Source organism: Amblyomma maculatum, chromosome 2 (assembly GCF_055883805.1).
Source record: "Amblyomma maculatum isolate TAMU_Amacu chromosome 2, ASM5588380v1, whole genome shotgun sequence".
Classification (NCBI taxonomy): domain Eukaryota; kingdom Metazoa; phylum Arthropoda; class Arachnida; order Ixodida; family Ixodidae; genus Amblyomma; species Amblyomma maculatum.
The window spans coordinates 137,366,864-137,394,088 of record NC_139345.1 but is presented as its reverse complement, the minus strand read 5'-3'; positions in this window follow the sequence as shown (position 1 = coordinate 137,394,088).

The window sequence follows — 27,225 nt, the reverse complement described above, 5'->3', positions numbered from 1 at the left end:
TAGACCAGACTTCTATCCAGTTGAAATCGTGTGGCAGTAATTATTGCAGAAACATTTATTTACCAAACTTTTGCACGAAGTCGTAGCATTTATTTTATTTCCTCATTATCGTTATTTACTGACGAGTGTTTATGCGGCCGAATGCAGTTTCGAAAAAAGAGTTGTGAAAACTCAAAATGTTTGTCCTACACATCAGTGAGCATTCGATTATGATCGATGGCTCTTCAGATAGGTTGTATTGAGGGTACGCGTTCGCGGTGATAGCGTGAAATAAATAAGCAACCGCCTTTCTTTAAGGCACTTATTAACCAAGCTTACGCCATATTTGTTTTAAGCATAAGCGACCAGTTGGTAGGCATATTGGGTGGCTTACGCCATTTTTCTTTTAGCCATAAGCGACCAATTGGTAGGCATATTCGGTGGAGGGTCTCGTCTTTCTCTTCAGCCTCGCATATCGCCTTCAGGACTCCTAATTTTTGTTAAAGTAAATGTAATTTGCATTATTATTAGCCCAAAAACTATCAAAATCCAAGCTATTAAGTCAGCGCAATTGCGTGCACCACACTGAGCCATCGAATAAAATTTTGCATTGTGAAGATGACTATGTAGAAAAGGGATTTACTTTCCACGTTGTAAACTGTCTTGCCACTTAATTACATGCGGTTCTAAAAGCGCTGTTAACATAATTGCCTGTTCATTAATTTGCCACTCGGAGGGGACATGATGCACTAGTTTTTATTTTTTATTCGCGTTTGCGCTTAAAAATGTTCCTAATTCTCTGAAGAATGCGCATGCGTAAGCGTTCAAGCATCAAAGAGAAAGCACGTGACTGCACAAACAGATCTGCAGCAGCTCAAGACGTGCAGAACTACCCCCTTTCGAGAGCCACTCCCGCAGCTGTTCTATGGAAGGGGGAACCGGCCTGCCCAGCCAATTATCGGGACACCGCCAAAGAGGGCGCTTTTCACTGGCGCCTGCAGTGCCCCCCTGCGAAGCTGCGGTCCCCTATAGCTGAGCCTGACGTCACCTATTTGCTAACATCCAGAACATAAATAGCATTGGTACGATTCAGCGTGCCCATTTTTCATCATTCATTGTTGTTTTAATCCTAGTCCATCGTTATCTTCCACAGCACTGATTCTAGCGCTGACTCTACTGGCGCGAGAAAGACCCATATTTCACTGTGTTACACCCGCTGCGTTACACCCGCGAAGGAGAGAGGGGACAGCTTCGTGTCGCCTTTCTCCTTCGTATTGTGTTAGCGCTGTCATTACCTACAAGGTCGCTTCTCACGCCCACTTATTCGCCGAGCTATGGTTTGTTCGTGTGGTCTTTCATCTGACACGTTAACCTATCTAGTTTATTCCCATTTCATGTCTGTTCCCCTGTGTTGACCTTGTCCCACTTCCTCCCTTTTCCATACATTCGATTCATTTCGAATCGATGAGTTCGGGAACAACACACCTGGTGCATTCGTTTTTTTTTTTTTTTTTTAGCCAATGGGACACCAAAATCTAAAACTAAATGCAAAATTTGTAAGAGATACGTTATCAAAAGCATATCGAATCCTTCTGACAGGATACAACACATTTGCTGTACAGTGGCACGAAAAACGAGTTACTTAACTCAGCTGGGAAGCTGGCCCTTCAACTCTAACACAAACGGTACCGGGTAGCAACAGATTGCGCAAATAAGTAGCAATTGGAAAAAAACCACGTCATGCTGTATCTTTATTTCCACGGAAAAAATAAATCAAAGCTGTCGCAGTTATACTTATTTTCTTCTCATCTCATTGCGCATAACCAATTTAAGAAAACCAGGCACACATGCGCCGCACTCTTTTATACGTTTTTCATTACCACAGTTTCCTCAGAAGCCACTGCGCCGCGGCCGCCGCGACATCTGTGGGGAAGGAAAGGAACTGTGTCTTGGACCCGAGAAAAGGCGCGAACACGGAATGCGCTGGCGTGTGCTCTGTTTTCCAAGTGTTGTCCCATGTTTTGGCGTGGAGATTCCTTCAACAAAATCCATTTCAGCAGTCTAGATATGTCCACTTGTGCACAAAGAGTCATCCCACTCATGTCTAATAGACTTTATCCGGCGCCGTGTTCTGCTGTCCTATCACTTCCAACGTTATGAATGTCACTTACCCAGCTATCGAGCTATTTTGAACGCACATTGCAGTATACGATCTCTTACCTTAAGTGGCAATCGGTGGAATGTTCTCTGCAGCCGCATGAATTGTACGCTTCAGTCACTCTCGCAAGATTAGACGAAGGCGTCTCAACGTTACATGTCATTATAATGTGAATTTCCTGTGCTTGAACTTTGCAAAAATAACATTAACTTAGAACGCGTAACACGTTAGCAAACAAATGCGGACAAAGAAATGTGCTTTATTGCATATGAAGGTACCAACAACCCCCATCACGAAGGAAAGCATAGAACATTTCTTTCGGGGGTGACGGCTCTAATTGATGTGAGATTATGATGTAGCTGAGGAGACAATTGCTTATCAAGTAGAAAAAATAACTACATGTCACCGGTGGATTGCGAGTTGTCAGCCTGCGCATTACCGCCTGATGCTGACCCAACTGAGACAAAATTCTGAGGTCGTAGGTTATAGGGCCTCGCTAGCTGCATGTGGTTGTTTTTAGTGCGCAGCACTACTCAGCCCGATCACACACCTTCTTGTTCGTTGCTTCTGCCATCCTCAGCAAAAAAATATAGTAATAATAGAAATATATAGGCGCTGGAGGGATTCAAACGCAAGGATTTCAAATTTCTCATGGGAAGCGAGCACGAAGCGTGTAGCTATCGTCGCCGTTTATATTTCCTTGTAGCATGAGAAATTCGGAAGAAATTTCGATTGGTTTTGTTCGGCTTATGGGGTTTAACGTCAGATAGTTATTCAGCCTATGGTAGATGGGTGTAGTAGAGAGCTCTTGAAATTTCCACCTACAGAGGTTTAAACGCTTATATCGCATAGTACACGGGCGCCTTGATTTTTTTGCAACTTCATCGAAAAGCGGCCGCCGCAGCCGGGATTCGACCACCGAGTCGAGTGCCCTAACCACTGTACCACTGCGGCACGACGCTACTAAGAAAAGAGAAATGCGCACAGTTCATGCCTCAAATCCTCAGGCTGCGTATTGCCAGCCCGCAATACCACAGCCATTTCATATCATCACAAATGTCAAAACATTTGAGAAGGCACACACGAGAATTCAAATACGCTAACCAGCTAGGCGGGTCTTAGGGCAGAATATAGTTCAGCATCAAAGGGCACTGCTCTGGGAACATCGATTTCCATGACCGGGGACCTTCAGCATGGCGGTCCATCAGACGGCTCTTCCACAAATTGAGTAGCTCCAACTACATAATTAAATCACAAGGCACATGACAGGCTTTCTCTTCAACGAAACAGTGAATACTATATGGCGTGATTTCAATACCCTTCTAAAGCGCTCGCTGCAGTTGTCATATATATCAAAATATAGTATCGCAGCAGGGAACAAAAATCAATTTCTGGGGCACAGTTGTCGGCTTAGGTGCAGTAATGCGAAAGCATTGCAAGTTATGACACGCCACCTGTGAAATTCTCCCTATACTACTCTAACGTACCTTGCCCGTACTCGGCCAGATGGCGTATGGGCATGGCGCATATTTACCTAGAAGATATGAAGGAGTGGCGCAGAGGGAACGTCATGAAGGCGACGATGTTCACTGCGCAGCGCGAGAGTGTGTTGTAGTTGGAATACGCCATTTAGTAGGGCAAAAACAACTTGCACGAACAAGTGAACGAGGAGACTACTCCGCCAGATTTCATAGGAAGAAACACGTTGTCACGAAGCATGAGCTCCCGTTGAGACCCCCAAGAGGATAGGGAATTATTTCGTGTATTACCGGCACCTTCTTTCGCGCACAATGCAGAACCTTCAAGACGTAGGCAATCTATGCTTACAAGAAGGTTTTGCACACTTGCACCCGAACCAACATCGAGAATTCCCGACCCATCCGAGCCTGACTTTATCGCCTCATAGCCAAGCTTTCTGGATCCCAATATGCTGCAATTTTGCAAACATCGACCAAGGGAACCCCTAGGCAATGAAAGGGGCCGCAATACCAGCTCAGGCCAAAAAAACAACTCGGCCTCGTACCACACTGACCTAACCAAAATCGTTTAGATTTGGCTAAATAAAGAGTTGCACCTGATGCCTCATAAGGCTGTTCAGTCAAATTCAAAGCCTCTAGTACATTGTTTTTTATCAGAACGAAATAAAAAGCCGCGTCATCTGCATAGGTCGATATCTTACTTTCAAATTAAGCCAGGGAGAAACCTCGAATAGTAGTGCTGTTAATACTACAGCGACAAAGGGGTTCCAGATATAGGGCAAGCAACAAAGGTTTCAAATCCCAACCTTCGCGAACAGATTATTTCAGGGCAATAGGTTGGTTATTATCGCAGCAGCCATAAACACGTATTAACTGCAATACAGTCGTACTGTGCATTTCACGTCGTCATCTTTATCGGCTTCCATCCATGCGAAACAGTTTTTGCAGGTCCTGCTCGACGTACCACGATAATACTTGCTATGTTTGCTTCTAGTTGATAATAAAATGGCTCTCCAATTCCATTATTATTTCGCTTTGATCAGTCACCCCCACTCCCCCCTCCCCCCCCCCCCTCCAGAAGAAAGAAATAAAGAATATTTCCTGTACTTTCCTCGCTGTCAGTGGCTGTTCACTCTTTTTGTCCCCCCACCACTAAAATATAAAATTTCCTATGCTTTTTCAATGAAAAATAATTCATTCGCAATAATGAGCACGAGAAAAATCCCCTTTGGTCTATTTTGTGTTAGTGACTCTTCATTTCCTTCACATGTACCTCACATGGTGCGGTTGGTTTTCCAGGGTTCAGAGTCTTAAAGCTAATAGTAGGCGTTTCGGGAGGACCTATTCAAAGGCTCTAAATATTTGAATCACCGAAGGTTCAATAACTTTGGATGACTTCGCACAATACACGGCCACCATGGTTCTCGCCACCACTGAAAAGGGGCCGCCTTGGCTAGAATTTCGTTCCTGCTTCTTCGGGTTCAGCAGTGAAGCACCCTAACCAGTGAGCCGCTGCCGCCGCCGCTGGCCCATGTATCATGCTCCCGCATTACCACGCGTAGTTAGCCTTTTATAGCAATCATAACGCACAGTGATGCGTTTTTTTTTATTTTCATTCCATATCAAAGCAGTGTGCCTGATCCACATTATAAATTCAGTTTTTCCTGCTTCGGAACACTCGTGTTATTTTACTTTCACCTGCACTGCTTCAGCCGCAATTTAATTTTAAGACTTTTTTCTGCTTTAAGCTCTACCCCAGAGAGAGTTGCGGCAAGACTAACAAATTCTGCAGCTTCATTTTGACTCACTCAGCACCATTTAATGTCACCCATGTTGCCCTTCATCATCATCATCATCATCATCAGCAGCAGCAGCAGCAGCAGCAGCAGCCTGACTATACCCACTGCAGGGCGACGACCTCTCTCATATTTCTCCAATTAACCCAGTTCTGTGCTAGCTGCATTCACTTGACCCCTGCGAACTTCTTAATCTCATCCGCCCACCTAACTTTCTGCCACCCCCTGCTAAGCTTTGCATCCCTTCGAATCCAGTTTGTTACCCTAAGCGACCATCGGTTATCCTCTCTTCGCAATACGTGTCCCGCACATGCCCATTTCTTCTTCTTGATTTCCACTAGAATGTCAGTAACTTGAGTTATTTCTCTGACCCAATCTGCATACTTCCTATCTCTGAACGTTACCCCTACCATTTTTCGTTCCATAGCCCTCTACGTTGTCCTTAACTTAAGTAGAACCCTCTTGGTTAGCCTCCACGTTTCAGTCCCATAGGTGAGTACAGGTAAGATGCAACTGTTGTATGCTTTCCTCTTGAGCGATACCGGTAAACTGCTACTCATAATCTGCGAGTGCTTCCCAAATGCGCTCCATCCCAACCTTATTCTTCTTGTTATTTCCTTTTCACAGTCCGGATCTGCGGTTATTACCTGTCCTAAGTAGACATATTCGCCTACTACTTTCAGTGCTTCGCTACCTAACGTAAACTGTTGTTCCTTCCCGAGGCTGTTGAACATTACCTTAGCCTTCTGCATATTGGTTGTCAAGCCTACCTTTCTACTTTTCCTGTCTAGGTCATCAATCATTATTTGCAGTTCATCCCGGAGTTACTTAGCAAGGCAATGTCATCAGCAAAACTCAGATTACTGAGGTATTCTCCATCAACCCTTATCCCTAACTGCTCCCATTCCAAGTCTCTGATTCCTTCTTTTAACAAGCTGTGAATAGTACTGTGGAGATCGGGCCCCTTGCCTAACACCTTTCTTTATGGGAATTTTGTTACTTTCTTTATGCAGAACTATGGTTGCTGTGCAGCCACTATATCTATATCTTCCAGCACTTTCACGTACGGCTCGTCTACCCCCTGATTTCTCAATTCCTGCATCACCGCCGAGGTTTCTACGAAGTCAAATGCTTTTTTCGTATTCAATGAATGCTACGTATAAGGGCTTGTTATATTCCGACCATTTTTGTATCCCCTTGTTGATGGTATGGATATGATCGATAGTAGAGTACCGTTTCCGAAAACCTGCTTAATCCTTTGCTTGTTTCCAGTCTGAGGTTGGCCTGATTCTATTAGCGATTACCTTAGTAAATACCTTATACGTGACAGACAGTAAGCTGATTGGTCTGTAAATTTTAAGGTCCTTAGCGTGCCCTTTCTTATGAATGAGGATAATGTTTGCATTCTCCCATGGTTCTGGTACCATCGATGACACCAAGCACTGCGTATACAGGGTGGCCAGTTTTCTAGCACTATATTCCCCAAATCCTTCAGCAAATCTATAGTTATCTGATCCTCTCCAGCTGTTTTCCCCCTTTTAATAGTTTCTAATGCTTTCTTCACCTCGTCCTTCGTCTCTGGTGGAACGTCTGACTGTTTCTCCCTACCGCCAATCTCAATACGGTCTTGACTGCTTTGGCTACTGTAGAGATCTGTATAGAGCTCCTCGGCTACATTGACTATCTTGTCCATATTCGTTATGTCGTTGCCCGCCTTGACCCTTAGCGCATACATCTGGTTTTTGCCTATGGCCGATTTCTACTTTACCGCTTTAACGTTTCCCCGCTTTTTACAGCGTGCTCAATTTTTTCCATATTATACTTCTTATATCGGCCACCTTGTGCTTAATTATTAGCTTTGATATCTCGGCCCATTCTATCTGGTCTGTTCGATTGGAAGCTTTCATACACTGGCGTTTCTTAATCAAATCTTTCGTCTCCTTAGAGAGCTTACCGGTATCCTCTCTAACTATCCTACCGCGCCTACTTCTGCATCGCACTCAGTAATTATATCTCTAAAATTATTTTTCATTGCTTCTAGCGTTATGTCGCCATCCTCGGTTAGAGCTGAATATCCATTTTGTAGCGAGATCCTGAACTCTTCTGCCCTCCCCCTCACCGCTAATTCTTTGATGGCTTCTTTCTTACTAATCTGTTTCGTTCCATCTTCAGATTTAGGCTCATTCGGGACCTCACCATCCTGTGGTCACTGCATCGCACTTTCCCGATTACCTCTACATCTTGCATAATGGCGGTGGTTGAAGACAGTATAAAGTCAATTTCATTTTTAGTCTCCCCTTTATGACTTTTCCATGTCCATTTACGGTTCTTCCGTTTGCTGAAGAAAATATTCCTGATTCTTAACTTATTACGCTCTGCAAACTCAACTAGTAATCTCACCTGCTATTCCTAGAACCAATGCCATAGTCACCTACTGCCTGGTCCTCTGTCTGCTTTTTCCCTACCTCGGCATTCAAGTCGCCCATTAGTACAGTATACTGCGTCTTTACTTTTCGCATTGTCGATTCTACATCTTCGTAGAAGCTTTCAACTGCCTGGTCATCATATCTACATGTAGGTGCTTGTACAACCTTCAGTTTATACCGCTTATTAAGCCTAATTACGCTGACTGCCACCCTCTCATTAATACTATAGAATTCATCTATATTATCCGCTATGTACTTATTGACAAGGAAAGCTACTCCTAGTTCTCGCCTCTCCGGTAAACCTCGATAACACAGTACATGCCCATCCTTCAGACAGTATATGCCTCATATTCGGCCTCCTAACCTCACTAAGCCCTATGACATCCCATTTCATACCCTCTAGTTCCTGTAAGAGCATTGCTAGACTAGTTCCACTACCTAGGGTTCTAGCAAAAAACGTTGCCAGGGTCAGTTTCCAATGGCGGCCTGCCCAGCGGAGCCAGAAGTTCTTAGCACCCCCTGCTGCGTCACAGGTCTGACCGCCGCCGTGGTCAGCTGTTCCGCAGCCGCTGGTGACTGAGGGCCCGGAGCTTTATGGAGCTTATCATGAGAGGTTGCACCCAATTACTTCACCAGGGTGGCCAACTCCTGTTCTGGTGAAGGAGTGAGTTACCGGAGGTGTTCACCGGCATCAGGTCGCACCTCAAACCTGTTTATGCAATTCTATCAACACGCGGACTTTCCTTCTTTTTTTTATCCGTTTGAGAATTGCGCGGCATCGGAATTTGAACCCCAGTCCTCTTGCATGTGAGGCGGATGTCCTACCGCTACGCCGCCGCTGCCACCACTGCTGTTCACCGCTGCTGTTCCCATTACCCCTTTGCTATTCTAGTACTCTCGCTGTGTGTATACCGTCCGCTTGATTGGCCTTGCGTATATATATATATATATATATATATATATATATATATATATATATATATATATATATATATATATATATATATATATATATATATATATATATATTCTCCATCTTTCTCCGATACTTTGCTTCCTGTTGGGAGCGGTTCTCGTGTTTCTAGGCTGTTTAGCAGTGCTTCAATTTTATCGATTTAAAATTTCTACCGGAACGTTAAGCTTTCAGTATTCAAACACTAAATTATATAGTCAAATTATTACCTTCAACTGGTGAGCAGGTAATGGTATCCACCCGATGTCTAATTTCCCGAAAGTGCTTACTGTTGATTTGTTTCTCAGCTTTTTCAACACCGATTGTGTGCTCTGGATGAATAGAATTTGGCATGTTGTGTCACTTTCACTATCAACACAAGTATTTAGTAGTTCATATATTTTTTCCTACTTGGCAGTGGTTGCTGTGCAGGAGCTGTTTACATTTCTTACAATTTGGCATACCATAATCTGCTCCTTTATTAGGCAAAGTGCGTATGGCTATAGATTACTAAAATAAAACCTTAAGCAAAGCTGATACGTCATCCCACAGGCACCCACAGGCACAAGTTCCCACTTGCCCTGCTACTTTAGCGTAATGAGGAGAAAAAGAGAGGAAATGGGGCTTGAGCATGGCTTAAAATACTGGATACATAAGCGTTCCTGGCAGAATATTATGGAACAAACGCTGGCGTTTAAACATTCCCCATGCCTTCCCTGAATAACTTGAAAGTTTGGGACATTGTACAGCAGCTTATCTGAGCAACTTAGTGAAGTACATGCAAATTGCCTCCGAGTTCGTGCAAGGTTTCTGCCATTTTTTGGCAAAACTGTAATTGTCATTGAACATTCTTTGTTTGTATTTTAAACAAACAAATGTTTTCCGCTAATCGTCATCAAAGCGTGCTGGCCATGGGGGTGCAATGTTCCATCGATACTTTTTCGCCTCCTTTATCTTTTGCATTATTCCTCTGAGGAAGCCCGTGTAACAAGGAAGAAAGGCGCCGGATCTGATTTCCCCTAAAGAGGATAATCCCGTGATTTTCAGCTTATAACATCTTCAAGGCATTCTCTTGATTCGAGGAAGGAATGCGCGTTGCAGCTATCTGCCGCGGCTTCCCATAAGGCCCCATTTCGCACTGCCAGAGGGCCACCACATCTTTAGAGCGGGAGAATCCTATTCTCCTAAACGCGGCAACGGCACTGCGGCACCCACAGGCACAGGCCCTGTGGCCAGCAAAGCCATTCCGTGGTCAGAGCCCGCACCATTTCTCTTTGTTAACGTGCCGTTTCGCCTGCCAGTACCGGCTTGGTTCGCCTTGGATCGTTCGCGTGCCGCTGTGCGGTTCTGACGGCCTTCCTCCGCGATACTGCTGTAGCGTTGTGGAAGCTGAAAGTGCCATATAACGGGGCCCGAACAGCAATATGAACCCAGGGGTCGCTGCTCGAAACTTTCTCTCGTTCGCGTGATTGTTGTTCAGGAGGTCCGTTTTGCAGTTCAGGGGCCGGTAACGTTGACTTTTAGTTTTTTGTCGCTGAGTTTTTTTCTGACAACTGTTATTGTATTGTTTTACGGTATTTCCTTGCCTTTTCAGTGGCGCGACTCTTTTACTCAAAAACGAGCTTATAGAACGTTCACCATTTGGTCACCTGCGTTATTTTATTTATTTAATCACATACTGCGGACCAAACATGGCCCAAGTAAGCAAGGCACGGTATAAAAAGTACAAAAAAACTGACCCTGGACAGATTTGGTATTTACAGATCACGCACCAAACAAAAAACAACAATGAATACTTATACAAAATTAAATGGTGTGAAATCACGCATCAAGAAACTACCCTAGTTGAAAGAAACACTGCACAAAGTCAACAACACACCGTATTACATACAGTGTCAAATAATAATGCAGTCACTCGTCAGTATTAGCCAAGATGCATGTACTAATCTTCCATTTAGATCTATGACGCAGTCTATTTCGTAGTGCTAAGTTGAGGTAGAAAGTTGGGCTAGTTGGTAAATAGACATGATTGAAAAAATGCGCTGCGCTAAAGAGACGACGACTAAACACTTAGAGAACAGGACAAGAACACGCAAGTTTAGACAAGCAAGCTGAGCCTGTACTCACAGTGCGTACACCGCTCGCCATACACGCGAAGACCATATGAACATTACGCAGCTATACAGAGAGCAAAAATAAGCAGAAAATGTTCAGTTGTGCCCCAGCCAATACTGCGCTCGAGCACGTGATAGTCACGCCAACTATATAGGCAAGGGTTATACAGGCGTGAAAGGTATACAAGACAGGTGCCACTAAATATACAGGCAGCTCGCAAACAAAAAATGTCAGTTATTTTGGGGCGCAAAGACATATCCTGCAGTCATTTCTGCGCTCAAGTTGAGTGCGTTCTATTAGCATTAGTCTTTCAGAGGAAACATAACAGGATAAATGTACAACTGTACTTTAATAACGGACTTTTCGAGCCGCAAGTGTTAGGAGCATACCACATGCTCCCTTTCAATTGTAGTTGAATGCAGATTAGCAACTATTTTCGCAAGCAAAGCACGACATCTAAGAAATCACCAAAGGCGGTAGGCTGCATAGCGAAACAGTTACGCTCAGTAATCAACGACAGGTTGCAAGAGACAAAACAAAATTGTTTTATAGGGGCACACTTCGTTTATTCTTGATTCCTGAGAATTTCTAGTGATTATATGTTTCGGCGCTTTATGTTTCGTAAGCACATTTCTGTAGCGCTTCAAGGCGCTGAAAATATGTATACCTTATTTCCACCCCGCGGTTCATATCACACCTTGTTCCAAAGTTTAGATATTCAATAAGGAGGCCTTTCTCTCCTTCATCTCCGTCTACAGCTGACTCGACATAAAAGGAAATATTATCCAGCTACGAGATTCAGGAAGTTCATCGCGATTATCTAGCTTGAACAGAAGCCGACGGAATCAAGGCTGGCTTTCGCATTTGCACTTCAAAGCCAGTGTTCAGTTGTCCATACACCTTTTCTATCGCTCCATATCTTAGATTATGTATTATCCATGCAAATAATTCTGCAACAGGCATAATTTTCTTTCAGGCACGGGATCACCTTCCAACCTTGATATATCTATTAGAATAGGCTCGTTCTTTCAAATAACAAAAATTCCTTTTTATGTCAACAATGCTTTTTGAACACAGAATGATTTATTGCCTAGTTTTTAAAAAGATTCGTTTCTGTGGTGCACGCCTAATGGCAATAATTCTCCATTTTCAAAATTTTGGGTTTAAATTTACTTACGCCTTTGGTCGATTTTTTTTCTTTATTTCCGTCGCTTTCAAATAACATTACAGTTTGATGTAGCGATAACATATGCAAGCATAATGAATGGTCAGACATTCCTGTCCACGCTGTTACACTCAAGTTTGCAGCGAGGCTTTCTTTTTTTTTCTAATTCTGTGACAGAGCAGGTACTGTTTTTTTTTTTTTTCAATGTCAGTGAATTTCTTGGCCCTTGGCTGCTGAACATAGACGATCGACGAGATAAAAGTTCGCCTACGTTAATCAGGATGTACGTACAGCACTGTTGTTACCGCATTATGCTTTTACTGTGAGCCTCTTACTCTGAGCTTTTGCTCTGAGCTAATACTGAGCAGAATACGTAGAAAGGATGGAGATTATCTTAGCAGCGACGCCCTTCACAGATAATGAAATGAACAAGCTGTAATATTACTAGTGTTGCGCAAAACGGCGGTGCAGATGCTTCTGATTAATATTGTTTATTTCACCGTCGTCAGAAGTATACTTATCTCGTGCCTACACAGCCTGCAATGCTTCTGATCAGTTTACTGATAAGTGCTCATTTTGTAACATAATATATGTTTATCTGACACAGCTTAATTACACGCTATCCTCGGTTTCTACATATTAGCTTAAGCTCTTTTTAAACCGTAATCAACAAGATGAATGCCATGATTCCTCTCTTCATATACATTTTCATGGCTTCCTTTTTTTTTAGGTAGGTGTTTTTTTTAGAATTTATTAATGAAAAATAGGTTGTTTTTTTTTCTATCTCGACTAGAATAATATTTCTTGGTACATTTTGCAAGGCACACACGACAGGTTGCTAAGGTGTGGCTTTCTTGTCACATTTAAAATGGTCTCAAAATTCGTCTCAACTCGTTAGATACAGACTGGAAGGAACTTGTCCTGCAGCACGTCCCTTATACGCTGATGACGATATACACCAACGGATGATACATCTTTGCTTCTACTGTGTTTTAATCCATGTGACCTGTTTTCCGCTACATTTTTATAATCTTATACAAAAAATGTTTTCGAGATCAACGCAGAATCTGCACTCGAGAGATGCGCAAGCCTAAGCGTTGCTGTGTTGTCCGCGAGATGATTCGGCGGGATTCCGTGAGTGACAGATACTGCGCCTTTGGTTTCCTGTAAACCAATTATAGATGGCCGGTGAACTTCGATGCGTTTAACGCTGGTTGTGTTCGACAAGAGGCTCGCGATGTAGCGTGTGCCGCAGCAACGCTCAGGCTTTCGCGTTTCTGCACTGTGACGCATGACCGAAAGCTGAGAACCGAAATCGGAAGTTGGTTGGCGGCTACCTTGGCTCCCAAATTACACACATCATTGGCTCTAATTAATTACCTAAATAACCCGCATCACCAATTTTTACACTTGCGCATCTTTCCTCGGTGCTCTATCCTGGGGTGCCATTCGTTTTTCAATATAGAAACTAGTTGCTCTGTTACAGCTCCGCCAAGGTCATGCCCATGCGAAACCCGCGAAACAATGCTTACGCATTAACAAGAAATCGCAAATATGGTGGCTTCTCTAGGCATCTTCTCAGCCCGTGTGACAAATCTCATCGTCCAGCTCAATGCAACGGCAAGAGATTACAAGCGAAAATCTTGCATGATATTAGGAAATTAAACGCTGTAATCCTTATAGCTCGTATTTTCTGAATGCTTGGGCGCAGTCACTGCATTAGTGACCGCAAAGTATACGGACTTTAGCCTCAGCTAACCGAATGTCCAATATTTTTCTCGAGCTTTGCATCGTACATGCATTATGGCAATTCCCGCACTTCGTATTTGAAGTACTTACATAGTAACATCAGTGGCAGGCTTCTCCAGCCCTGCCCAATGCACGGGGAGCATAAACTCAACTCTGCAAAGCCTTCAGAAATGAACTGTACACCGACAGGCCTCTAAAGCTGAGAAATAAGGAGCAGCCCCCCCCCCCCCCTTCCACATTACGAGTTCTCTACATAATGCATTCTACTTTTCCAGACTTCTTCTCACTCTGCCTAGATCACTCACGTCTCGGGGCCATGGCGCCTTATCAGATTCTCGAAGTTGTCGGGAATGAGACGGCATTCTAAGATCCTCACATTACGAACACCTCGTGCAGAACCGCGTGCCTCGCTTTTCCGGTTTTGAATTTATTTCTTTCAAGGCAGACCGGCCATGCGCCGACATAATTGCATATTTAACCTCTCGCAACTCAACACCTCCTTGTAGTTCCCCCAGAAAAGCTGTCTCACTGGATTGCGTTCGCATGCTAGGGCTTACGGCTCAACGCACCCGTTCAGGCGCGCGATTAAGCCGCCCTGGCTGGGGTGGGATATTCAGACGCGGCTCGAATGACCGACCACGTCATGTAATAAGACTTGTCGTGAGGCACCCGATCCCCCGTCGGCTCTACTTTACTCGTAGCGGAGAAAGCTATGACAGAGAAAGTCCTGCAGCTTGTATGGTGCATTGCTCCTGCGTTTTGAAGACTCTTTACTTGCAGATTCACTGCGGCCAAATCTCGAGATGAGGCCTTTACGTCCAAGGTATGAGATTTCGAGAACTAAACAAAAAAAAATGTGTTTTTGTTACAAAACGAAATAGACAACCACTTGAGAACTGACTAGTATTCGCGTTTAAGAACAAAGGGGAAAGAGCGGCAATAAATTACATTGCCATGGTGTTCCGGCGCACTTTTTTTTTCAAACACCAGCTGCTACTACAGCCCATAGCTGCTTCTAAATCTTACACTCTTTTTTTCTAGGTTTTCGAACCTCGAGTACCCTTATAAAGCATAGCAAAAACCTAAATGAAGTAGGTCTTTATTTGCGGCTACTTTTTTAAAACTGCATTAAGAAAGCACAAATGGATCGGAGTTTAGAAATATTGTGACGAAGGCATTGGACTTAGAGACGACGACGCTGAAGTGTGTTCAGTTAATTGGGCGGTACTGTGTTTCCTGCTTTGCTAAATAATGCGTTCTGGGTTAACTGGCCAAATCAAGGCCCACAGTAATATCTTGGTGGAGGCTGCAATTCAATCCCAGTATCCCACGCTGGATCTCCGCAGCGGTCGCCGCATTAAACTCATCAATATGTCCACTGCCGCTGGCCCAGCAGCTACCGCATCCTCTTCAATGGTCCCACAAGCCGTCGTCATGGTCCAGCCCCGCGACCTTGGCCCATACTGGGGCATCGACGACAACGTCGACGTAGACGACTGGCTCGACCTGTATGAGCGCACCAGAGCGAATAATCGATGGGATCCACTCTGATGGTAGCCAACCTTATCTTCTTTTTGACTGGCACGGAGCGCAAGTGATACGTCACAAACGAGGCCGAACTAACTTCGTGACCAATTTGTACATAAAAGATGCATGATCTGTTCGTTAAGCTCATTGGCAACCTGCTCGCATAGGTCGGCGCACTCACTCATGAGTGCACTCATATCGCCTCACTCACACTCACACTCACGCCGTGAGTGTGAGTGTGAGTGAGTGGACACGTATGAGAGCGGTCGTGAGTGTGAGTGTGAGTGAGTGGTCATGAATGGCAGCTGCCATGAGTGTGAGTGCGAGTGAGTGGCCGCGAATGGGAGCGGCCATGAGTGTGAGTGTGAGTGAGTGGCCAGAAATTGAAGCGGCGATGAGTGTGAGTGGGAGTGAGGGGATGTTGCGGTAGTGGACGTGAGTGTGAGTGCGAGTGAGTGGCCACAAAGTGGAGCGGCGGTGAGTGTGAACGGGAATGAGTGGATGTGGGCGGTAGCGGACGTGAGTGCGAGTGCGTGGTTGCGAGTGGGAGTGGACCAGTGGATGCAAACGGGAGAGGACGTGAGTTTGAGTGGACGTGAGTGCGAGTGAGTGGTAGTGAGCGAGAGTGGACGTGAGTGCTAGTGAGTGGTTGTGAGCGAGAGTAGATGTGAGTGTGAGTGGACATCATTGGATAAGTGTCAGAATAGAAATAGCACAAGAAACGTTATGCAATATCAATATGATCGGGTCGGAATGCTTCTCTTCCCAGACATCCAGGTATAGAAAATCATCAACCCGGATTCCTTTATTTTTCCTCAGCAGGAAATAATTTCCTTTCAGGCATTTTTATGGCATTCGGGCATTTTTATCAAATTACCACGCAGATAGTAAATTCTCAGCACTGCACAGCCACAATGATCAGCAAATTTTTATTACCGAACAGCCAAACTGATCGTGATGAAAGGAAAGCCTCAGCCCATTAACCAACCGTTCATTGAGAAAACTTGTCTTTGTCAACCCAAGTACGTCCACCATTAGCTGATGCTATGTGCGCTCCTCACTTCAGGAGCAGGAACCAGCGTTAAAATGGAGAACACTTAGACTTGAAAGAAATATCCGAATGCACAGGCTGTGACTGCTGATCGAGAAAGCAGGGTTACTGGCCGTGATAACCTGAAAAGAGTCTTTTTTGAAAAATACAAGCAAAGCAATCACGAAGGTGAAAAGTAAATGGCACCAAGAAAAGCAAAAAAAAAAAGCACAGAAAATATGAAAAGTAAGACAAATCCATTTGCGCTAGCACTGCCGACATTACAGACGTGGTCAGGGAATACGTAATAGTTTTAATGGGTAGTGTGCTCTGCGTTTCAAGCATGCGTCTGCTGAGGATGAATTGTAGCCATTTAGAGAAGCTAGATATTTTCGAAGTGCAGCGACAGCGCGCTCTATGAAGAGCCAGCTAGTGCGCAGTCAAATTAGCATTCTTTTTACTGCAAAAGTTTTCATCAAAAAAGAGCATGTTCAGAAATCCACATTTCGGCTGTTTTCTTCAAACTGGATGAGTTTCGTCTTTTGGGGCGTAAAATAAATACCACAATGTACAAAAAATGCAAATGTGACTATGTTCTCGTGCCATGTTTTGACCTTCAAACTCCCCATAACTTTAAGGAGGTCGTTAACGAAACCAAAGAAAGCAGGCCACCGGTCATATTGATGGCCTGACCGTTTTGTTAGGATCAAGATAGGGCAAAAGCTTGCAACCACACCACCGCCCCTTCGCGCTACAGAATAGATTACTGCTGTCCAAATTGCGCGTATGTTGCACAGTCATGATTCTATAGCAAAATTAGATGCCTGCGCTGATATCCGAACCAATAGTGTGACCTCTTTATTCGCTCCGCCACTTTATGCCACTGAACGCTTTCTAGGTTAAGTTAACGCTGCAACTCAGGAGCGCTCAGTCACTTGCAAATTTTAAATTTTGCAGGCCGGCTTAATCGTTAAGAGGGAACACGCGAATGTTACTAAAGAGTATAATTATCGCTAAGTAGTCAGTGAAATGGCCCCAAAAATAAAACCGACTTCCTGGCTTGGTCAAGGCGACTGCTTACAACCCTGCACTTGTTAACGCATTGTCAACCATGTATCACAGAGCCATAGAGGTCAGCCTAAATTAAATATGTAACTTTGTACCTACAAAATCAAACAAAATGTGATGAACCTGCTTACCTAAAGGTGGCATCAAATAAGTCCGCTTGAATTCTTGCATATCACTTGTCTCATCAATGCCGGCATCCGAAGAATTTGCTTCTGATGTGTCGTGCTGCCGACGAAGTCGTAATCAATTTTCAGGTCAGCCGTCAGCAGGACTTCGATGTCGCGGGCTTGAAATGGCCTTGCCAACTATACTGTGTACGCCTGTAGCAGGATCTTCCGTGAATATGGCCGAGTTGAGTTTCCCCTTCATGTGGCGATGTGAGGAACACTTGATGATGAAATCGGGGTTTCTTGATGGATTGGTGGTTCGGACTCGCAAACATTCACATCACTCGGCGGCAGAAAAAAAAAAGGGTAACTATTCATTCACACATAAATAAAACAAGCAGAAACAAGCAAGGAGAAAACTATTTACATGACTGACCGGTTGATGAGACAAAATCAGCCCTAGTTTCAACCAGAGCGCTTACTTTTAAGCCTTCTGTATCCGCCCTTGGTGGGGACGGCTTCAAAAAGGCAACACTTCTCACCAATCGACGATTAGGGAAAGGAAGATAAAGTTTCCGTCAGCTAATCAAAGACTGGGGAAAGGATGTTAATCAAAAACTTGGGAAAGGAGAGGTCCCAAGCAAACTTACAAACAGCATTGACGTCACTGCATTCCGAACCTCTGCTTTCCCCTACGTTTTCTTTTCCACACACGTGCATAGACCAACGTATGCAGCAAGAGCAATCGCTGAAGGCTCTTGGTAAAAAAAAAAAAAAAAAGAAGAAGAAAGTTGTCTCTGAGGGTGCTCGCACCTGCAGCCCGAACGACCATTGACGCCTCATCGCACAGTGGTCAGCCACTGTACAGGTACCTGCTTGCGCACAATAGCCCTAAAAAAAAGTGCACTGGCCACAGAAATGACATTCAACCCTGTGAACGCTGCCTGAAGTTGGGCACTGGAAAGACATCTCTGGTAGGAATGCAAGACGTGGGGGGAACGAGCGCTCTGCAGCACAACCGAGCCTCCGTCGTGCGTCCGCGGTCCCACCAATTTGGTAATCCCCGTGACAGGTGCACCTGATTGCTACCTCGCGCCAACCACGGGAGACCAAATACCGCATCCGAAAGTTCAGCGAACTTCACAGCTATAATAAAAAAATTCACCACGCAGTTATGTGCGGAAGAGGGAACCCAACTTAGAGGGCAGAAAGGCATAATGCCTCTCTGTTAACTTGCCGTTTTCTGTTTCCAGCCGCTTAAATTTGTCGAACAGAATATATATTTTTTGGTTATACTGACATTCACACAACCGAAAAAGACGCAGTTATCAGAGTGAAAATATGTCAAAAAACAGAACATTGTTTCTCCCAACATTAGATTATAACACCTGACGGAAAAACTAATGGGTTCTATGATCACCGGTTGTAAGGTAGTCTGTTGCCGGTTGCCTCGCTATAGTTCCTCACGCCTTGATATTATTGAAATTACCATGTGTCTGGTGCATATGTTGCTGGACCAGATTGTATTTCCCAGTCATTAAGAAGCCAAGAAATTGTTAAATGAAATCGAACTTCACCGAATGCAAGAGGTCAAGCAAAAAACTAGCCTTTAGTTCTGACGTTCATCACGTCCCACATTCTGATAAGGACTGCACAGAGATCGAGAGTTATAATATTTTGTGCTCGTCACCGTCTATTTAGATTTTATCGACGCATGAACAAACCAGCCTAACGAATGCATGAATGTACAGTAAGGCGTATCGATCACCCGTTGTTTCATATGCGCCATTGGAAGTCCTATATTTTAAATCTTTTTATTTGCCGCAAAGAATACGTCGGGGAGACAGGCCACTTGTGTCTGCAAAAGACTGCAGAAGCATATTCAGAACGAGAGAAAAAATATTCGGTGACTTGACCATTCACTGTCCTGAAAGTATACACTGCAGCTGCCGCCCTCCAAACTTTATAAACACAACTATAACGGCAAATAGAAAACCAGCTTATTTCCGAAATACTTGATGCAGCCATAACTTGTAATCAATAAACAAACTGAATTGTAGCACGCGATCGTATCCCTTTGGAAAGAAGAAATTTCGTCAATCTCTGGATCAATATATATTCCACCTGACTTAAGCCCAATGCTGTACATGCCATCATCAACGATCATTTTGAAATTTTCAATTTCATTTGTTCCCTCATCCTATCAGCGTTGTGCCTTGTCAATTATTGCCTCAGATATATATGACTCCTTTTTAATTTTACGTTTAGTGCACCATCCCTTTTGCAATGCAATCATCATAGCCACTTTGGTTGCTGACATTTGTTTGCTCGGCGTTGGCAGAGTTTTCTGATTAAGTTGGTGTGTTGTCTTTTCCTCTTTTGTTTGTTTTCTTGAGGATTTAGCCTTCGCGACAAGCCATTTCATGAGTGACTGTTATGGAAAGTTTCTACTGGCACCTTTGACCGTAGGTCACAGAAATGTGTGTTTGCGCGTCACTTCCTTTTGTAACAATGTAAAGTATGCATTGAATGCTTCAAAAATAAAGAGAATAGTTCGGATACCATAGTGAATAGATTTACTCAGTTCAGAAATCATTCGTCTCTGAGCGCAACATGCTTTGTTCAAAAGAGTTAAACTAACTCATGTTCTTTCAGGAGCCCAGACTTCCTAGGGGTCTGTTTTGGCCTCGGTATTTGTTTTTTTTTAATCTATAATAAATGATGTGGTATCGTCTCGTGAGTACAAATTTAGGTTATATTGCACGACTCTGTCATTTATCATGCTGTGCAAAATGATCACTATACATGTTAGCAGTGTACTCAGCAACCTATGTTTCGTTAAGTTGGGCATGCCGATGAATGGTAAATGTCAACATGTGCTAATCACCCGTGCACGTCTGCCGACGTCTTGGAAGGGTTTAGCATCATACATATCTTGGGGTCGGGTTTTCAGTAAACATGACAAGGAGTAGATATATTCAACATCTTATGCGTATCCTCAAATTCTTAGCCTCATTCGACGTCACTTGCATAAAGTCACCCCCCCCCCCCCCAAAAAAAAAAAAAAAAAGGAAGAAAAAGAACAGCTTTTCATTACAAATCTGAACGCCATGCGCTATTCGCTTGTATCCCAGAGAAAAACTTGAACACATCCAAACTCGTGTTACCAGGTTTATTTCTGATCATTATACTCCCGCAGCAATGTTTCAATGATTAAAGGAAACCTTGGCTGGAAAGAGCCAGCTACGCCGCCAACTAGCCGCGAAATTAGGGAAATTTCCAAATTTATTCTGCGTTTTGTGAAAAACAAAAACAAAACAAGAATTCGCACATTTTATCACTATACTTCATATATAAGCGATATGCGATCACGGGTTGAAAGTTCTCGGAAAGGGCTGCCAAGTCGGCAGCACGTGGTTGATATGATCGCATTCTGCTTGTGAATACAGCCGATGGTATACCGATATATCTGGTAAATATTTTGCCTTCCCTGTAATAGTAATATAGTAGTAGTAAGTGGTTTTATTCACATAAACAAAAAGGGAAGCAAAAAGATGTTCATCAGCACCGATATCTGCTATCTAATCCCCAGAAGCACCTGTACTGAAGCGGCGGAAATAAAGGGACAGTAAAAAAGATGGATAAGAAAAGAGTTGAGTGACAGGAAGAAAGGACAAGGACGTTTGCCATTCCCCCCTACAAAATCTCCATTTTGGTCTGATTATAGTATGGTATATATAACTTTAATGAAGTTCCGGCAAACGACAGTTCTATCTTTGTTAATTAACACATCAATAAAAGCCAACGTCAGTCTATGTCCCTTAAAAGCAGGGCGTTATAAACGCAAAAGACAACAATTAGCCATGGCGAGAATTAAAAAAAAAAAACTGACAACATCCGACTAATGCACTGCAACGACCGGGGCACATCGGAAAGCCTGAGCTCGGCCTGTTTCACATCTGTTGAGACCTATCGGATATTGGGCGTGAGCCGAGATCGACATCCATTTTTATAGGACCTTTCAAGCAGTTGTACTACGTACATTCGTGGTCTGTGCTGTACTAGTGTTGCAAGAATGATGCATTACTTGTATACTTTGTCCCTATCATGCTATACAATTCGATTTATTGCTGCTCTAGACTGCTATCCATAGTGTTTACTTTAACTGGCAAAATAAATGGTCTCTTCTACGAGAAGTAAAAAGGCTGCAGGCCAAATATCAGGGAATTTATTACGGTGTTGCAGTGCTTGAAAGGCGAACTGGAAATAATGTACAAAGCTCCCCGTGTCCTTTCTTGCTGTCGCTCCCCTCTGCACAACCATTCGCTGTCCTCTCCCTAACCCTTTGCTTTCCCGCCGGTCGCAGCTCGCTTGCTCCAGTTTTTAGGCAGGAGTTGCCGCGGCCAGCAGCACTCTTTTCCTTCCTTTCGTTTGATTATTCCATAAATAACCACTACCACCACCAGTCGTCAAATCCAAAGACTTGCGACTGTTAGTGAAAGCCGCGTTCAAAGTAACCGCTGTTAGGGGCGCCTTTATAATACACCCAAAGGAAATAATAATACAAAGAAAGGCCAATTTTGAAAGATTAGAGAACCTTATATGAGGGACATGACTCTGAGAATTCCAGCTCTGGCTTTCGCAAATAAAATGTCTGAATGAAACCCTAATTTTCAGCACTAGCAGTTTTATAATTACGATTATTGTATGTCCTTTTAATTTTTTTCTGCATTGTTTTATGTGTTCCTTCTCGCTCGTATAAAAAGGAGGCAATCTTCAGTACATAATTTTCTTTTTATTTCAGTTTAGAATATCGCATACCTTTTTTGATTGGCGCTTTGCAGTGCCCTCACGCCCTTGCCATGCGAATGCTCAGTTCAAAGGGAATGCATAGCAACACGAGCGATCTACGAAGCCTTAAATGAAGGCGTCAGGCATATGAAGTAGTTTTTTGAACGGCATTTCTTTCTTTGCGCCGGGTGCAGCTCGGGTGCTTAAGATGTACCAATGGACATTTTTCAAGTAGCACTACTGCGCATGCGCGACGCCTCCTCGGCCGCCACTTTCGCCTGGATTTGAACGAGAACATCTTCGACGGAAATCCGCCTGGTTGGGTTCTTGAAACCGAAGTTTCGGGAACACTATCTCCAACCAAAAATATTTATTAGAACCCGACTTTTCAGGACCAACTCGATCCCTTCCTCCGGGGCGACTGAAATGCAAGGCCCGTAGTAGCAAGCAGGGGCCTTTGCTTTCCCTCTATGATCCCTTCGCGGAGTCCAATTGTGTACGTGGAGGGTAGCGTCCCCGAATTCCTATTTACTGCTGCTGCTGTCAGTCGGATGAACCAAGACTCGACGTGTCGTCTTTTGAAAAGATTGGCTTCCACGGCAAGGACGCTCACCTCCTCAAAGACGATTTTGTGGTCGGCGCGTTCGCAGTGCTCGGTGAGGAGGTTGCTTTCATGCCACGGAAAACGACGTCCCTCATTTCATCGACGCAACAAACTGTTGCACAATAATTGTGCACAGTGCTAGCAACTTCCAGGCCTTCGGAATGTAAGCATTGCATTGTACCTGTCTCCCCTAGCTCGCCTCAAGCGAAGAGACATGGCTAGGTTCGTCACTGTCCTGTTGTCAAGAGTTAAAAGTGTAGAGCGGAAGAAGGATCGGAGGGGGGAGTGAATCACGGTGGGTCCACAGATGCCTCGCATCTCTGCCTAGGTTAGGCGAAACAGCCCTGCACACAACTACTGTTGGAAAATAAGCCCACCCCACCATTGTGAAATAATTTGAAATGTGAAATAAAGGCAGGAAAATTAGCTTTTGTCCCCGTGCAGTGTGTGTGTGCGTGGGGAGGGGGGGGGACAAACAATCACTAAAAGGATGAATAAGCCCGAAGCTAATGTTAACAATATGATCAGCAGCAGTAGGGCCGCGTCCTTCGCTTTTCCTGTTTAGGTAGCTGGCGTGCGGAAGGGAGTAGCGTTCCCAGTAACCTGAGTCGCCTTTGTGGGCTGGGTGTGATACAACTTGAGGGCTTAATGGGTAATATTGTACACAGCCATTTTTAGTGAGTAAACCATGGGCCACTGTGTCAGAAGTTTTTTAAAAGGTCCACACTCAGCCGCCTGTCTAGTGTCTCCGCCAGGTCGTGCGCGAATTCAATCAACTGTGTAGTCGTCGAAAAGCCCGTTCGAAAACCATGCTGGCGAGCAATAAACAATGAATTTGTGTCCATGTGGGCTAGAATACTTGTAAACAAAGTACGTTCTCGTCCTCAAAAGTGCAAAATGTTGTTGTAAACAGAGTAAATCTTATACCCGCGCAATCGCTTAATGGGTAATATTGTACACAGCCATTTTTAGTGAGTAAACCATGGGCCACTGTGTCAGAAGGTTTTTTAAAAGGTCCACACTCAGCCGCCTGTCTAGTGTCTTCGCCAGGTCGTGCGCGAATTCACAGCTCACTTCCTCGAAGGCGATCTTATGGCCAGGGCTCGCCGTGCTCGGCGACGGGTCGCGTTCGGTGTTATTTGACCGTTATTTATGTGTTGCCGAGTTATCAGATATAGGACTTTAATGCGATACATATGAGAAGTGTTGTGGCGAGAAACGAGCAAGTTGGATGGAGGAATGGGCAAGAACGAAAGAAGCCAGGACGAGAAGTATAGATATGGAGGGAAAAAAGGAAGTACATGAAGCAACGAGAGCGCGCGTCGGGGAACCGAAAAGTTGAGCGAGGTGAAATATACGAGTCGACCCGACCCGGCAATCTTCACCTTTCATCCGCTCCAGGAGTGTGATATTGTCAACAAATGTTCATTAACTGAAAAAAAAGGGCTATACTATGCAGAGCTCTAGAACCCAATCTTCTAGAGAACCAGAGCTATACTCGATCTCTGTACTTCTTGGCAGCGCTACCAAAGCTGCGATGACTATGTTCAAACGCTGCCGGATAAAATCGCCATGCGGAAAACTGAGATACCGTACTTTAAATTTAGTGCGCTTGCGCCAAACGAAAATGTTGATGTTGATGTTGCAGTGTGATTTTTGATCAGTGCTTTCGCATGTGACGCTTATGAAGTGAGTACGATTCGACCGACACGCAAGGACAGCATGCTTGATGTTTGCATAGGGAATCCGGGATTTCTCGCGATAATGTTAATACGGAATGCATTGATATTACAATTTCAGATTCAGTGAAAGATTCAATTTAACTAGAACAAATAGAAAAGAAAATAGTTTGACCTCTGCCGCGGCAACTCCTCTCACGTGACCGCACATCAGAGGACGTCCCGGTGTTCGTCAGTGTTCGGACGCAGAGCGAGCACAGTGAGACTGCTCGAACAGTTTGAGGCTAGACATACACTATGTTCTGTCGCAGGCTGATGATGATCGCAATGTCAGCGGGTGAAACAGCTCTACATAAAACGGGCGTTTAGCATGCGCGATTCTTCTTCGTGTTTATCGTTTCCAAAATCACGGCTCACTTTGACGCCGGACCCATCGCTTAAAAAAGATCTCGTAGCTCTAATTTTAGTTTATTTGTTATACGGAGTGATGATTTTGCCGCAGAAATGGGACCTAACAAGTGTTATTATTTTTTTTAATTAAAAACTACTACTGTTCTAACAACAAGATGATGCCAGTAGACTGAATTAACGGCTGAGCCGAAAGAGCTGAAGTAACAAATTGCGTAATGTCCTGCTTAATGCTTTTTTAGCGTACGTAAACCTATCTGCTCTATTCTAATACTTTCTTGCATCGGTCGGCGCACTCCCTCATGAGTGCACTCATATCGCCTCACTCAGACTCACGTGGCTGGGAATGGGAGCGGTCATGAGTGTGAGTGAGTGGCCGGGAATGAGAGCGGTCATGAGTGTGAGTGTGAGTGGCCATGAGTGTGAGTGTGAGTGAGTGGCCGTGAACAGGACCGGGCATGAGTGCGAGTGTGAGTGGCCGTGAATAGGACCGGGCATGAGTGTGAGTGAGTGGCCGCGAATGGGAGCAGCCATGAGTGTGAGTGTGAGTGAGTGGCCGTGAATGGGATCGGGCATGAGTGTGAGTGTGAGTGAGTGGACCTGTATGAGTGTCGCCATGAGTGCGAGTGTGAGTGAGTGGCCATGAATGAGAAATGGCATGAGTGTGAGCGTGAGTGAGTGGATGGGTACCAGAGTGACCGTGAGTGTGAGTGTGAGTGAGTGGCCGCGAACAGGAGTGGCCATGAGTGTGAGTGTGAGTGAGTGGCGGTGAACGGCAGCGGGCATAAGTGTGAGTGCGAGTGAGTGGGTTGAGAGTCACTGGTCGTGAGTGTGAGTGTGAGTGAGCCCCTCCTCATGGTGCCGACCTATGCCTGCTCGCCGCCAAGAAAGACCTGGCGTCGCACGCACAAACGACCGCGAAATCGCACGCGGCCTACATATATGTTCTCGCTTTGTGCCGCAAGGTTGGCAAGGACATGACTGAAGAAGACAAAATCGGCCATATACTCAAAGGTATTGCCGACGACGGCTTCAATCTTCTATTATGTAAAGACTGTACTACCGTCGATTCTGTGTTACAGACCTGTCAGCTCTTCGAACAAGGTAAATTTAGTCGAATATCGCCTCGTTTTCACCGGCTAGTTCCACCAGCGCTGATGCAGCGACTTTAAGGCAGACGTATTCAAAAGATAACTTCACCCGAATCATGCACCGAGAATTAAAGGCACTGGCACCTGTGGTTCCCCTTGCTCCTCCAGTATCTCCTAACTACGCTGCTACAGTTTCCTTGATAAAAGATGTCGTCCGTCAAGAGGTAGCTAACATGGGGATCTCCACAGGCCAAACCATGGCCGACCACCGCACTCTTCCGGAACCTCCTGTTATTGCAGCTACCACTCCTCAGAATAGTTTCTATCCTCAATAGAGCTCTCGACATAGAACGAACTGGCGCACTCGTGACGATCGTCCCATACACTTTTAAGTCATCGTGTGGGCCATATCTCCCGCCTCTGCCGTAACGCAAGGCAACCGTAACAATTTAGCCAATTTGAAATGGAAAAGATCGTCTTTCACCAAAGGTTAACACGATGATACAAAATGAATGTTCGACAAATGCCTATCCATGTTATATGCCAACATTCTGCCGTTATGCAGCCAAAACCAGAGAGCACACACGCACCATTTTACTGTGTAGCAGGATACAGACCCTCCAGTAATTTCGCCGATCCTACTTTACAATAGTATCAAACCATTACGGAATTGTGTACATCGTTATTGCATCAGTAATATGCAAAAATGCAACCCGGCACAGGGGTAGTATAAGTGTTTATATCGTAAGTGTAATACGCCATGCGCATGTCGACGGCAGCGCCGCCAGTTAAGAATCTCACGAATTGTAACAGCGCCGCGTCGGCTTCGTTTCCCCTTCTTTATTTTCTATACGTTTTTCGCAATGCGCTTGTTTTGAGAGAGAATTTGATGTAACCCGTTTATCTGACACGAATTTACGTTCCCATGGGTCTTCAGGGCTTTAGGGGAGCATATTTCGGCGTAGTGAGCGGCTTCAACGCAATGAACTCAACATAAATAGAAAGCTGAAACCGAAACGATAACGCAGGGCAGGTATGCGCGACCTGCTTTGGGCAGTATTGCTAAGAAGAAGCACCCCTCCCCCCCCCCCGCCCGTCCATC